Source organism: Sturnus vulgaris, chromosome 3, assembly GCF_052056855.1.
Source record: "Sturnus vulgaris isolate bStuVul1 chromosome 3, bStuVul1.hap1, whole genome shotgun sequence".
Classification (NCBI taxonomy): domain Eukaryota; kingdom Metazoa; phylum Chordata; class Aves; order Passeriformes; family Sturnidae; genus Sturnus; species Sturnus vulgaris.
In genome coordinates, this window is record NC_142245.1 from 74,919,646 (window position 1) to 74,931,958 (window position 12,313).

The window sequence follows — 12,313 nt, forward strand, 5'->3', positions numbered from 1 at the left end:
GGGCAGATGACAGGAGCTCGATTTGGTATTCGTATTGTTAATCGCGAGCGTCAGCCCAGATCGGATTCAAACACGTTTTGTGCTCGTTAAAAATTCCAGTGTAGGGGCTGAGATTTTTTTCTTTTTAGCCCAACTTCAATTGGAGGCGAAGCTTGCCGCATAAAGTATTCAAAGTCTGTCTAAAGTTGCCTTTTAACCGTATTCCCCTTCTCCCGCAACCCCCACCGTATCTCTTGGTTCTTTCGGTTGACATGGTGCAAATAAAAGTCAGTAAACTTGTTGCTGAATTGCAATGTTTCGGTGTACCTTATAAATTCATACCTTTTCTCCCTCGATCGCCTCAGAATGAGCCCTTGCCTCAATTCGATTTTCCTTGCTGTTGGGCACATTTAGGAGAAAGTCTATTTGTGAAGTTCATTTCTAGGCAAATGTATTCAAGAGCTGATTGGGATGAATAGGACCGTGTGTCAGCCGCCCCTAATTGGGATTAAAGCACTTCGGACCATATGCAGAGAGTGACAGAAATTCTCAGGTTTCATTGTGCTCAGACTTCCACCCGCCTGGACACTCCCCCTGGAAAAGGGGAATTTATGAAGATTTCAGGGAGAAACTGAGGAAATAAAGGAGACTCAGAAAATGACCAGTCTAATGTCTCCCTACGGGGCTGCCAGCATGGCAGCTGCCGGAGACAACGATTGGCAATGGTGGGCAGTGGAGAGAGCCCTGGCCCTGGGTTTCCCTTCGGAGGGAAGGGCAGCAAGCCTCGTTTCTCGTGCCTGGCTTCCTTTCGGGTTTAGAAACTCTGGGGGCTACACGGGAGAGAAAAAGCCCATAAAAAAAAAATTCCTTGAGTGATTCCAGCCTAGTGAACGGGGTCCCAGAGGGGAAGGGAGGCAGGGAGAGGAAATGCGAGTCTCAGGCAGACACCACTGCCTGCTCAGGCCAGGCTGACATCAGGGAAATGTGTTTTTTTGGGATGCCGTCCTGCTGCAGCAGGGATGGCCGAGGGCTGTACTCCCTGCTCGGGCCTGCCTGAGCTAGTGGAAGCTGCCACGGGCCAGATTGGATGATCCTTAAAGGGTCCTTCCACCCCAAACCACTCTGTCAGTCTGCGTTTTTAACCCAAAGCTGCTCCACGTCCATATCCACCTATTGCCCTGCCTGTTCGTCTGTCCGTCTGCGTGTCAGCCGTGCCCTAGCAGCCCCGGCACTGCAAAGCATCCTGCCGCTGCTGCGGACTCTGTGCTTGTGGGATCACAGAGAGGCAATCTCCAAAGCTCACTCCTGGCCTCCACATTGTGGCTAACTTGTGTGTGAGGTCGTCGGGGTGCGGTAGCCCAAAACGTGGTGAGACAATAATTAATAATTAGGTGAGTGATTTCTAAATTCTGCTGTCAGTTGTCAGAAAGACGATGTTTCATCCCATCACAGTCAGATAGAAAAGACCGCTACCGGTCTTTGTTTTGCAGAGGCTACTCTGTGACAATGTGATAACGGAGAGCTGGTGACCAGCCTGATGCTCTCACCCTCTCCACTCTCCTCTGGAAAGCAGCCATCGTCCCGACGGGGCGGTTTTGAGCCAAAGTACCCGGCCGGAGGCACAGCCCGTGTCCCTGCAGCGCCCAGCAGAGCTCGGCAACCCCAGGGCGATATAGACATGACTTTCTTTGGTGATGCTGAGCTGGGTGCCTTCTCCGTGAGCGAAATGCCCTGGAGCTACCTGTAGGCTTGCTCGTGGCGGTGGGAAAGGTCCTGCCCCCGCCACCTAATCACACTGGTCACTTATGCGGGCACCTTCCCACATCCCGTGGCTCTGGCCGGGTGAGGAGATGAAATGGGGAGTGAGTGTCCCGTGAGTCTCCTGGGCATGGTGCCCCATTTCCAGCGTCGAACAGGGCTTGCTATGCGACATGCGAGAGTCGACTGGCCTGGAAAGCAGTGCAATGACTCTTTAACAGCAGATATTGTTGAAGTCTCAGATCAAGGACTGAAGTCGGTTCTCTAGGGTGGGTTTGCCCCTGAATACTACTCTCGGAAAGTGGAAGATCTGGTTTAAGAGGACATTGGCAGAGCCCTCTGCTCCCAGTGTCCCCCCGCACAGCCGGGTGCCCGACGTTCGTATTCTTGCAAGACAAAGAGCGGCGGGCACGGTGGTGCGTGGAGCTGTGCGGGGGACGGGGCACGGCGGCCCTGCCGAGTAGCTCCCGCTAAGGCCGGGAGAAGCCCCTGACATAATTTCGCAGCAACTACAGTTGGCTAAGGGCCGGAGGAAAAGGGAAAAGCTCAGCTCTGACGTGCCCCCGCACCGAGACGGCTATGATATTTAAATAAAAAAGGAAAGGGCATCCCCGCTCCAACCAGCAGCGCTGCCCCAGATTTCGGAGCGGGAGACCGGGTGAGTTTGCCAGCACAGCCTTAGTCCTGCCGGGGCAACCCGTATTTGCCCCTGTCGAGCCAAACCTTGGCCCCTCCCTGAGGAGAAAAAGGCGGCCCAGGGCCAGGGCGGGGAACGGGAGCTCTGCCTTCGGCTTCTTCATCCCCCCGAGGTGCCTGTGGAAGGGATGTCCAGGAGATCCCACTGCCTGGAGGCTGCTCCTCCAGTTATAAACTGAGTTGCACGCAGCCGGCACCTCAGAGACAGCAAGGATGCGGGTTTGCCTGCGAGTCAATACTCACGCACCCGAGTATATTTATGTGTAAGCATACACAGGGATTTATTTGTGAATTGATATGCTGGAGTCACTGTGAACCTTTTTTCCCATGTTTTTTGGGAAAAGGGATGAAGGCCCTTCCTCTCCTTCCTGAGCGTCCCTGAGAGACAGGGCTGCTATTTATTGAAAAGCATGTGGAAAAGCCAAAGGTTACCGAACGTATACAGGACCGATGCCTTAGGAAACATCTTCAAAAGTCTGCGTGGCTCCCAGTTGTTCCTGTGTTCCGGGGAGCAGCAGGGTGAGGAAACAGGGGATGCTTTTCTCCTTCCCCATCCTCCAGCATCAACTATCCCTCGGAATAAAATTCATGGAGCTATATTCTGATCTGAGCTCTCTCTGAGTCAGGCTTTGTAAAGACAGCGGTTGTAACACTTAAATCAGTTTCTCTCCACCTCTAGGCAGGCAACCTAGCATTGACTTTTTATTTCAGCCTAGGCTTTAATTGTTTGGGGTTTTTAAATATACAGTGGGAGTACCCTTCTCTGAGCATTTCCATAGACTGTCTCTATCAGTTCTGACAGCTTGATAGATTCCAGACAGACCCTGAACCTCTTCCAGGGATGAAATTGTGCAGTGACAGGAGAAGCCAAAGCACGCAGGCAGAGAGCCCATCCCGCAGAGCTCCCCTCCTCATCCTCAGAGGACTTCTCTGCCGTGCTCAGCTCGGCTCAAGGCGAAAAAAGAATTCTGTGAATTTGTTGCATTTTTCTGAAGATCTTATGGGGGGGCGGGGAGGGGGGGAAGGGGCTTCTCTTTTAAGATCAGCTCTGTGTTTACAGAAGAATTGCAGCTGTAAAACAAGACTTTCAATTTCTGTAAATATTCTCCTCGAAGGGCACAGTTATAGTAGGGCAACAGCAAAGACATAGCTGGAGCTTGTTTCGTAGGTGGATGCCAAAGACCTCGGGAGAAGCAAGTGCCATCAGTGGCGGGACAGGAGCGGAGAGCCAGGCGCGGCGGGGAAAAGGCGCCATGCCCGCTCCCGCGGCGGATGCCCTCGGTTCGGGAGGCGGGAGGTGCAAACGGTGGTGGCTTCGCCTCTTGGGCTCCCGCCGAATCCAGTGCTTTATCTGAGGAGAGGCAGGGGAAATAAATCACTGGCACGGAAGAAAGAAAGGGATGAAAAAATGGTAGCTGCTGGAAGGAAGATCTCTCAGTGCAGTGGCACCAGGGAGCAGGGCAGAGCTTGCTGGCTGGCTGGTAACCGTGTAAATGGAGAAAGAGATCGGTTTTGCCAGCCAGTAGGAGAAAGGGCTATAAGAGAGCTGACTTCCTAATGAGCGCATATAATGTTGTTAAGGGTTTCAGCGTTTTATGCTGAAGATATGACTTTTCAAGATACGACTATCAGCAAGAAAAAAAAATAGAACTTTAGCAAAAATGCAGCCATCGGAAACTGTTCGTTACACTCTGGTAAACATTCCCTCATGGTAAAATTGTTGGTGGGGGCGGGAAGCAGAGCAAGAAAACGCATCTTCTAGTATATGTGCAGCTCTCTAATTAATGAATTTGACAAACTGAAAGGTCTTCCTCTGGTCCCTGTGACTTGATTTTTTATTTCTTTTTTCTTTTTTTTCTTTTTTCTTTTTATTTTTATTTAACCCAATAAATATATGCAATACTAGGAAGAATTTGATTTACATAGGCTGAATACCGCAGGTTAAACCCACATCATCTAGGGCTTATCAAGTACATCACGAAGAACAGCTCTTTTTCTTCTGTTTATTTTGCCATTTTATATTCTGACGCTGAAATATGCATTATTTTTGACAGATTTGGAGTTATGAGACCAAAGAAACTTGTAGGTGTCATCTGTCAAAAACAATTTTTCATTACAGCCTGCAGATGTAGTGTTGTTCTTTCTAGTCATTGTTTGCGCTATTAAAATCAAAATAAAATTATTCAGTATTTTTTGCCCAATCGCCTGTGGACCGCTGCCCTCAGCTTCCCCAGTGTCACCATCTTTCAGTCTAAATATTCAAATATGCATTTAGAAGAAGAAGACAGATTAACCTCAAAGTTTCTGTCTTACTCTGCGTCTCTCACACGGACAAACAAGGGCATACTTCGGGCACACACATACAGAAGGGTTAGCTCTTCCACAGCTAGGAGGGAAAAATCTTATTTATCTTCGAATATTTCTATCACAGTTTGGTGTTTGGCGTGAGGGTCTTTTTAATAAGCTGACCTCCTTAAATTATTTGTGGAATTAACACTTAAAACCGAATTTGAATCAAGCTTTGCTCAGCTCAAAATATCAGAGTCGAACTAATCTTTTCTTTTATGTCATTGTTTCTAAAGCTGAATTAGGATGCCCACCGTACAGGTATACTGCCTGAGAAATGACTTGTCACTACTGTTTCTAAACCCGTGTCCCGAGATAGTTGGGGGGGGGGGGGGTGGTAAAATCGACTGCACGCATTGAGTTACCGCTGAGAAAAGGTTTTCAACAGTCCGTGTCAGCCAGAGCTGTCCCCCGGGCTTTAGGACTCACCCCCAGGTACAGAAAATGCTTTCGGATGAGTGTGGGATTGAACCTTCTGCAAACGCAAGCCCTCATAGAAGGAAGACTTGACTTCATCCCATCTGAGTCTTCCAGACAGCCCCCGAGGTGGCCGCACCCCCGGGTACCGAGCTGCCAACGCCACACCAAGCTGTCTCACCCGCTGGCACTGCGGCTTGCGGGCTAAGTCCTTGCCCTGCCCGATCTGTGGAAAACCCTGCAACTCCGAACAGCTTTTATTTGAGAAAGGACAGCCCCTTCTACAGTCTGGGTACTCCGTGGCCGGTGTGCTGAGATTTTCCAGTACTTAACCTTGCAAAGACAAAAGTATTTTTTTCGAATTTGGGGAAATCAAAAACACGCTTGTCACCTGGGATGAGCTCCCAGGAGAGGAAATATCTGGATTTTCATCACAGCCCACCTGAAGCTGTTACTCCGCGCCCGTTGTGCCAGTGGTCAAAGCGAGCCCCACTCTTCGTGTCTCTCTCAACTCCTATAAATATCAACCTTATTGGCGCTCCCCCCACAGTCTGTCCGTGGGAGGGGAAGCCGGCCCGGAGCCGCGCATATTGTGCGGAGAGACTGCGGGATACTGTCAGGAGGCAGGCTGCGGTATCCCTGTCCTGCGGCCCCGCCGGGCCGGCACAGAGGCACCTTGTGTTGGAGGCCATTTCAACCTGGGGCGAGAAGACAGCAGTTTCTCAAACTCCCTTTGGAAGCCCGCAAAACTGGGTGGAAAATACGTGCATAAGATACATATCTGCGTGTTTCTCATATATGAAATCTGTCCGGGGGAATAGAGACACGGAATTATATAACGGGGCAGGGATAGATTTTCTCTCTTCGGTTGTATAGTTTTTCTTTACTTATATAGATCCAGAAACTCTCTCTGAATTTCTGGCTTGCAGATAAACTGTTTGTTACCAGATAGAGCAAGGCAGTGAAGCCTGCTCTTGCAAAAGCATCTCTCAAGCGTGATCAGGCGAAGATGCAACTAATTAACTCGCTTCTCTGTTTTCCGCTCATTTCTCTCCTGTAATGTCAGAGGCTTGTTGAGGAAGGGGGTGGGTTTCTCCTCGGGCCAGGCTCTGCTGCGCTCACCGGGAGCCACAACTCCCTCCCGCCTGCCAGGTTGCTTCAAGGTTACCCAATACCTTCACGAAGTCGTGCAGAAAATCCGACTCCTGAGGTCCCACAGGATCGAGTCAAGCAAGAAAATAAGCGTTTCTCATTTTATTTGAGTTAATAAAAGCGACACAACTGCTCCAATGGCAGGAGGCTCGGGTTGAAGGTGGAGGAGCTGCTCTCCAGGGGGAAATGCAGGTTTTTGAGTGAAAACCTGGAGGAATAGTGAGAAAGGAAGGAGAGGTCCTGCGGAAGTAGGCAAAGCCCCTGTGCAAGCCTGGAGTAGCAAAGGAGCATCCCTGCTGTTTTGTAGGGGAGTGGGCTGCAACTTCCATTTCACAGCAGTATCATTTCCTCTGGAAGGGCCAAGAGCTCAGTGCAAAAATCTACACCCTCGAGGCAGACTTGCTTTCTCTTTCTCTTCTCAACCAGCCATTCTCTACCACTTATTATCAACCCTGGCTAACTGGAGAGGTCCCAGACAACTGAAGGTTGGCCAGTGTGATGTCCATCTACAACAAGGGTGAAAAAGAGGATCTGGAGAACTAGCCCAGCCTGGCCTCAGTCCCAGGGAAGGTTATAAAACAGATTATCTTGAGTGCAATCACTTGGCATGTACAGGACAACCAGGACATCAGGCCCAGTCAGCACAGGTTTAGGAAAGGCAGTCCCTGCTTGACCAACCTGATCTCCTTCTATGACCTGGTGACCCACCTACTGGATGAGGGAAAGGCTGTGGATGTTGTCTACCTGGACTTCAGTAAAGATTTCAGTACTGTCTCCCACAGCAGTAAAGATTTCAATATAGTCTCCCACAGCATTCTCTTGGAGGAGCTGGCAGCCGACAGCTTAGATAGGTGCACTCTTTGATGGGTTAAGAACTGGCTGGTTGGCTGGGCACAGAGAGTGGTGGTGAATGGTGTTGCATCCAGTTGCTGGCCAGTTAGTAGTGGGGTTTCAGTTTTGGGGCCAGTCCTGTCTAATATTTTTATCAATGATTTGTACAAGGAGATCGGGTATACTTTCAGTAAGCTTGTGGATGACACTAAGTTGGGTGAAAAGTGTTCATCTGCTGACTCTGAAGAAAGATCTGTATAGGCTGGATTGATGGGTCAAGGCTAGCTCTTTGGAGTGCAATAAGGTAAAGTGCTGGGCCCTGTACGTGGGTCACAAAAACCCCAAGCCTGAGGGCAGAGTGACTGGAAAGCTGCCCAGTGGAAAAGGAAATGGGGGTGCCAGTCAATAGCTGGCTGAACATGAGCCAGCATGTGCCTAGGTGGCCAAGAAGGTCAGTGGCACCCTGGCATGCACCACAAATAGTGTGGCCAGCATACCTTGGGAAGCAATTTTTCCCCTGTACTTGGCACTGGTGTGGCTACACCTCAAGTCCTTGTTCAGTTCTGAACAAGGCCTCTCATTACAAGAAGGACATTGACATGTAGGGGTGTCCACAGAAGGGCAACAGAGTTGGTGAAGGGTCTAGAGAGTAAGTCATGGGGGGAGCTTGATGTTCAGCCTGGAAAAAAAGGAGGCTCAGTAGAGACCTTATCTCTACAACTGCCTGAAAGGTGGTAGAAGCAAGGTGGGGGTTGATCTCTTCTCCCAAACAACTAATGACACAATAAAGGGAAATGGCCTCAAGCTGCTCTAGGAGAGGTTGAGGTTGGACATCAAAAGGAATTTCTTCATTGAAAGGGTGGTTAAGCATTGGAACAGATGGCCCAGGGAAGTGGTGGAGTCATCATCTCTGGAACTGTTCAAATAACAACTGGATGTGGCAGTTTGTGCTACAGTTTTGTTGATGTGGTGTTTGGTCAAAGGTTGGACTCAATGACCTTGGAGGTCTTTTCCAATCTTAATGATTCTATGATTCTATGAAAAGTTGTTCAGGGTGCAGAGAGGCATCCAGGGATGCAGGTAGGATAGAGAGGTCTTTTGTCTTGGCTGGGCAGCAGCTGTGGTCAGCCTCCTGACTTCTCAAGAAGCCTTTAATTGTCTATAACTGCTTAATGCTTGTTTAACTGAATGTTTGGGAAAAGGTGTGAGAGAGGCAAACTCTCCCTGTGAGGTGCAAGCTACCTGAGAGACCCTCAGTCCACTATTCATGTGCCTGCAGAGGACTCCAGTGGAGTGACCCTGGCAATTTGGTCTTTCCTGGGGGCAAAGCCCTCCTTGATGGGACACATGCCCCATTGTGAATGGGTGTCTGGCCTGCAGGTTGATCTGTGTGGCTCCCAGGGTTTGAAGGACAGCCTGAATAATCATCTCAGCCTGGGCAGGGTGGGTTTCTCGGGATCCAGACCCACAGGCTACTCCCTGCATGGAAAGCCTCAGCAATCAGAATGAAGGATGCATTTCAAGCTGACCAAAGGAGGAAAAAAATCAAGCTAACATTGATCTGATACTCCATCCTGCATATGCTCCTGCTGCATGTTTTACTGAGAGGAGGTGGGGTTAAATGCCAGTGTCTGTGACCCAGAAAGGAAAACCCTTTAAAAAAAATTATTACTATTACTATTACTATTACTATTACTATTACTATTACTATTACTATTACTATTACTATTATTATTATTGGCTACTCTGTGGGAATGCTGATTTTTTAAAATTATTTTAAGCAAATGTCAGTAGGAGGTGGCTGAACCATCTATTCTTATCAAGAGGTTCTCACAACAGAGCTGATGGTTTTAATAACACCTCTGTCCCTTGCTATTTATCTTCATGTTGCAAACCAAGCCCTCATTATTCTAAGGTCTTTCCCTCATCTAATGAAAGTATCCTGAATGTCTTTCACATAAAATATTAAATGGTTGCTTCTGCAGGAGTCTGCTTTTTATGTGGAAGGAGAAGTGTGTTTGACGGTGCTTCAAATAAAAAATTCTCTAATATAAATCCTTTGCCCCTGACATTGTCATTCAAAACAACAGGATCCTTATGTTTAGATGCATGCATTACTGAGCAGCTGAATTTTTATTTCATATGTAAAAATATTATTTGTGGCTACTTGCTGCTGGTTTGACACATGAGGTCACATCCAGGGTCACCACTCCTCCAATCCACCTCGCTTGTTGCAAAATACAGCCTAAAAGACCACTACTATTGGGAAAAATATCGGACAACTGTCACATTACCTAACTTAGTGAAATCATAACAAAGGCTTCCATTAGAAGTGACATAATATAAGCTGGAAGGGGTTTTCAATTCCACTTACACTTCTTTTCCCTGTTCCTTCTCTGAAATGTCTCACATTCTCAGCATGTTTTGTGGAAGCTTGATTAAAGTCAGTAAATCTGGTTTTGTACCACTCATTCATTTCCTGAGGGGATATTAAACAGCAGAGGGCAAACAAGAATGCTTATTGTCAGATCTGTGAAAAGATATGTACTGTTTTCAGTTATTAGATGAATATGTAAACATGTGAAAAACCTGAGAGTATCAGCAAAGACTGCTTTTGTGTGCATCCAAGGGAAAGAGATAAAGAAAATATTGTATTTCCAGTTGTGGAGGAGGACCCATGAACAAAAAACTGACCATGTATGATCCTATTTATCATGCTATTTATAAGATGTGGATTGGAAGAAGCATTTTTTGGGGGGAAAAAATTTATCCAACTAGCCTGTGTATATTTATATCTAGCAATGGAGTACTAAGTATATTCAATATGTTTGTGATGGTTTTTATTAGGGGGGCAGAGGGGGAAGAGATCAGCAAGAGCTGACAGATAATTTCATCTCACAAATATGACAAAGTATAATTTTACCTGCAGGTTCTTGGCTGCGATTTTTTCATCCTATATCTGGATGTCCCTCAGAGCAGCAGCCAGGTCTGAGGCTGAGCAGGAGACATCAGCACACACAGCAGCACTGAACATCTGTTTCATGAAATCTTCGTTTGCTTGTTTTGACACACACACACACAGAGGACATGGTAAATAAAGCTATCCTCCACACAGCTCCTGGAAAAGAAAGGTTCAAAAGCAATGTCAAGGGGAAAAAGCTCTGCCCTGTCTGCCCCCCTCCATGCCCTTGCCCAATAAAGCATCTCCCAGCTGGGCCTCCTGGGAGATGGAGCCGTAGAGGCATCCACCCGTGGTGATCAGCCTTCCTGCACTGTGGGTCCACATCAGCTGCAGACCTCCTGGCCTGGCAACAGGCATCCCCAGCACGCCCCAGTATAGAAGAATCTTTGCCTTTTTGCTCAAGGTGCAGGGCTGAGAATGGCCCGACCCTCCTGCAAAGCACTGGGAGCCCCCTGGGTGCCATTTGGCAGGGAGGATCTCCAGCATGGCAGGGTATCCCCTTGTAGGGCACCAGGAGGGTGGCTGAGCAGGACAATGTGTACCCCAAGGAGTCTTTGTTTCTCTCTGGTTTTGGGTCTGTGGAACAGGGAGAGTTTCCTTCTCCATAGTTCTGGTACTGGTGTGGTCTACTGCAGTGCTGTGAAATGGGGTCATGCAATGAGGTCTGTCCTAATGGGAAAAAGCCTGAGAGTGGAGCTGGCAAGAATCTGTGGTGCCAAGTGCTCCAATCCTGCAGTATTAGACAGCCCTCATGGTGCCAGGTACACGGCAAGCAGAGCTGTCTCCCATGCCCAGTGTGCAGTGCAGCAATATATTTATCATAGCTATGGTAAATCTGCCCAGTCCGTACTAATTATTTACTGCCATCCTGCAGTATAAAATCATAGAATTGTTGAGGTTGGAAAAGACCTTTGAGATCATCAAGTTAACCCAGAGCTGCCAAGTCCACCACTAAACTGTGGCCCCAAGTGCCACATCCCCAATATCTTCTAAGTACCTCCAGGGACAGCAAATCCACCACTTCCCTGGGAAGCCTGTTCCAACACTTGACAACCCTTTTGGTAAAGAAAGTTTATCTAAAACTTCCCTGCTGCGACTTGAGGCCATTTCCTCTTGTTCTATGTCTTATTTGTTGGGAGAAGAAACTGACACTACTTTGCTACAACCTCCTTTCAGGGAAGCTGTAGAGTGATACAGATAGAGTCTTCCCTGAGCCTGCTTGTGTCCTGGCTAAACAACTCCAGATCCCACAACTGTTCCTTGTAAGACTTGTGCTCTAGACCCTTCACCAGCTCCACTGCTCCTCTTTGGATAAGTTGCAGCACACTTGATGTGCACCCTCTCCAGTGCTGAGTACAAGGGGATCATCACTGCCCTGGTCCTGCTGATCACACTATTTCTGATATAGGCAACGATGCCACCAGCCTTCTTGGCCACCTGAGCACACAGCTAGCTCATATTCATCCAGCTGTTGACTGTGCAGAAGCCCAAATCACCACCATGAGGTAACAAAACAGGTACTAAATCAGAGCAAGAAAAAGGCCGGGGTCAGGTAGAGAAAGATGGTGAAGAAAAGAAGATGCTCGCTTGATGTGATAACCAGAAGCATGAGGTTTGCCGCTATTTTGGTTGCTCTAGTATGTTCAGTGAGGCGATGACACGCTTCTCTGTCATACAGCAGCTCTGTCTTTCTCTCTACTGATTTCTTGGTGCTGTGCTACACTGTGTGTGATGTGGCTGTCAGTGGCTGTGATCCAGGGCATTTGCTGGCAATTTGGTTCACCTCTTTGTGACATCGACACAGCAGAGTAAGTTCCTTTTCCCATACCCTGCAAAGTCTGGATATTTTTTGGAGAAAGGTGTCAGGTCAGAGAGGTCCTACAAACTCCCCACAAACCCAAGCTGTGGTTACCATTGTGTTTGCTTGCACTGAGAAGAGTATGCAAAATATTGTTTCTCTACCTCCCTCTTCCACATTCTTATGTGTAAACAGGGTCTCAAGCCTAGAGTCTCTCTGGCATGTCAGAACAGTGTCTCATTCTGGCAGCAAAAGCATTTAGAAACAGCACTGTCTCCATCCATCCTGGTTCCAGCCAGGACAGGGTTAATTTCTGCTGTAGCCAGCAGGGGCCAGGTCCAGGACCTAGAGGTTATTCTGTGCCACCTCATGTC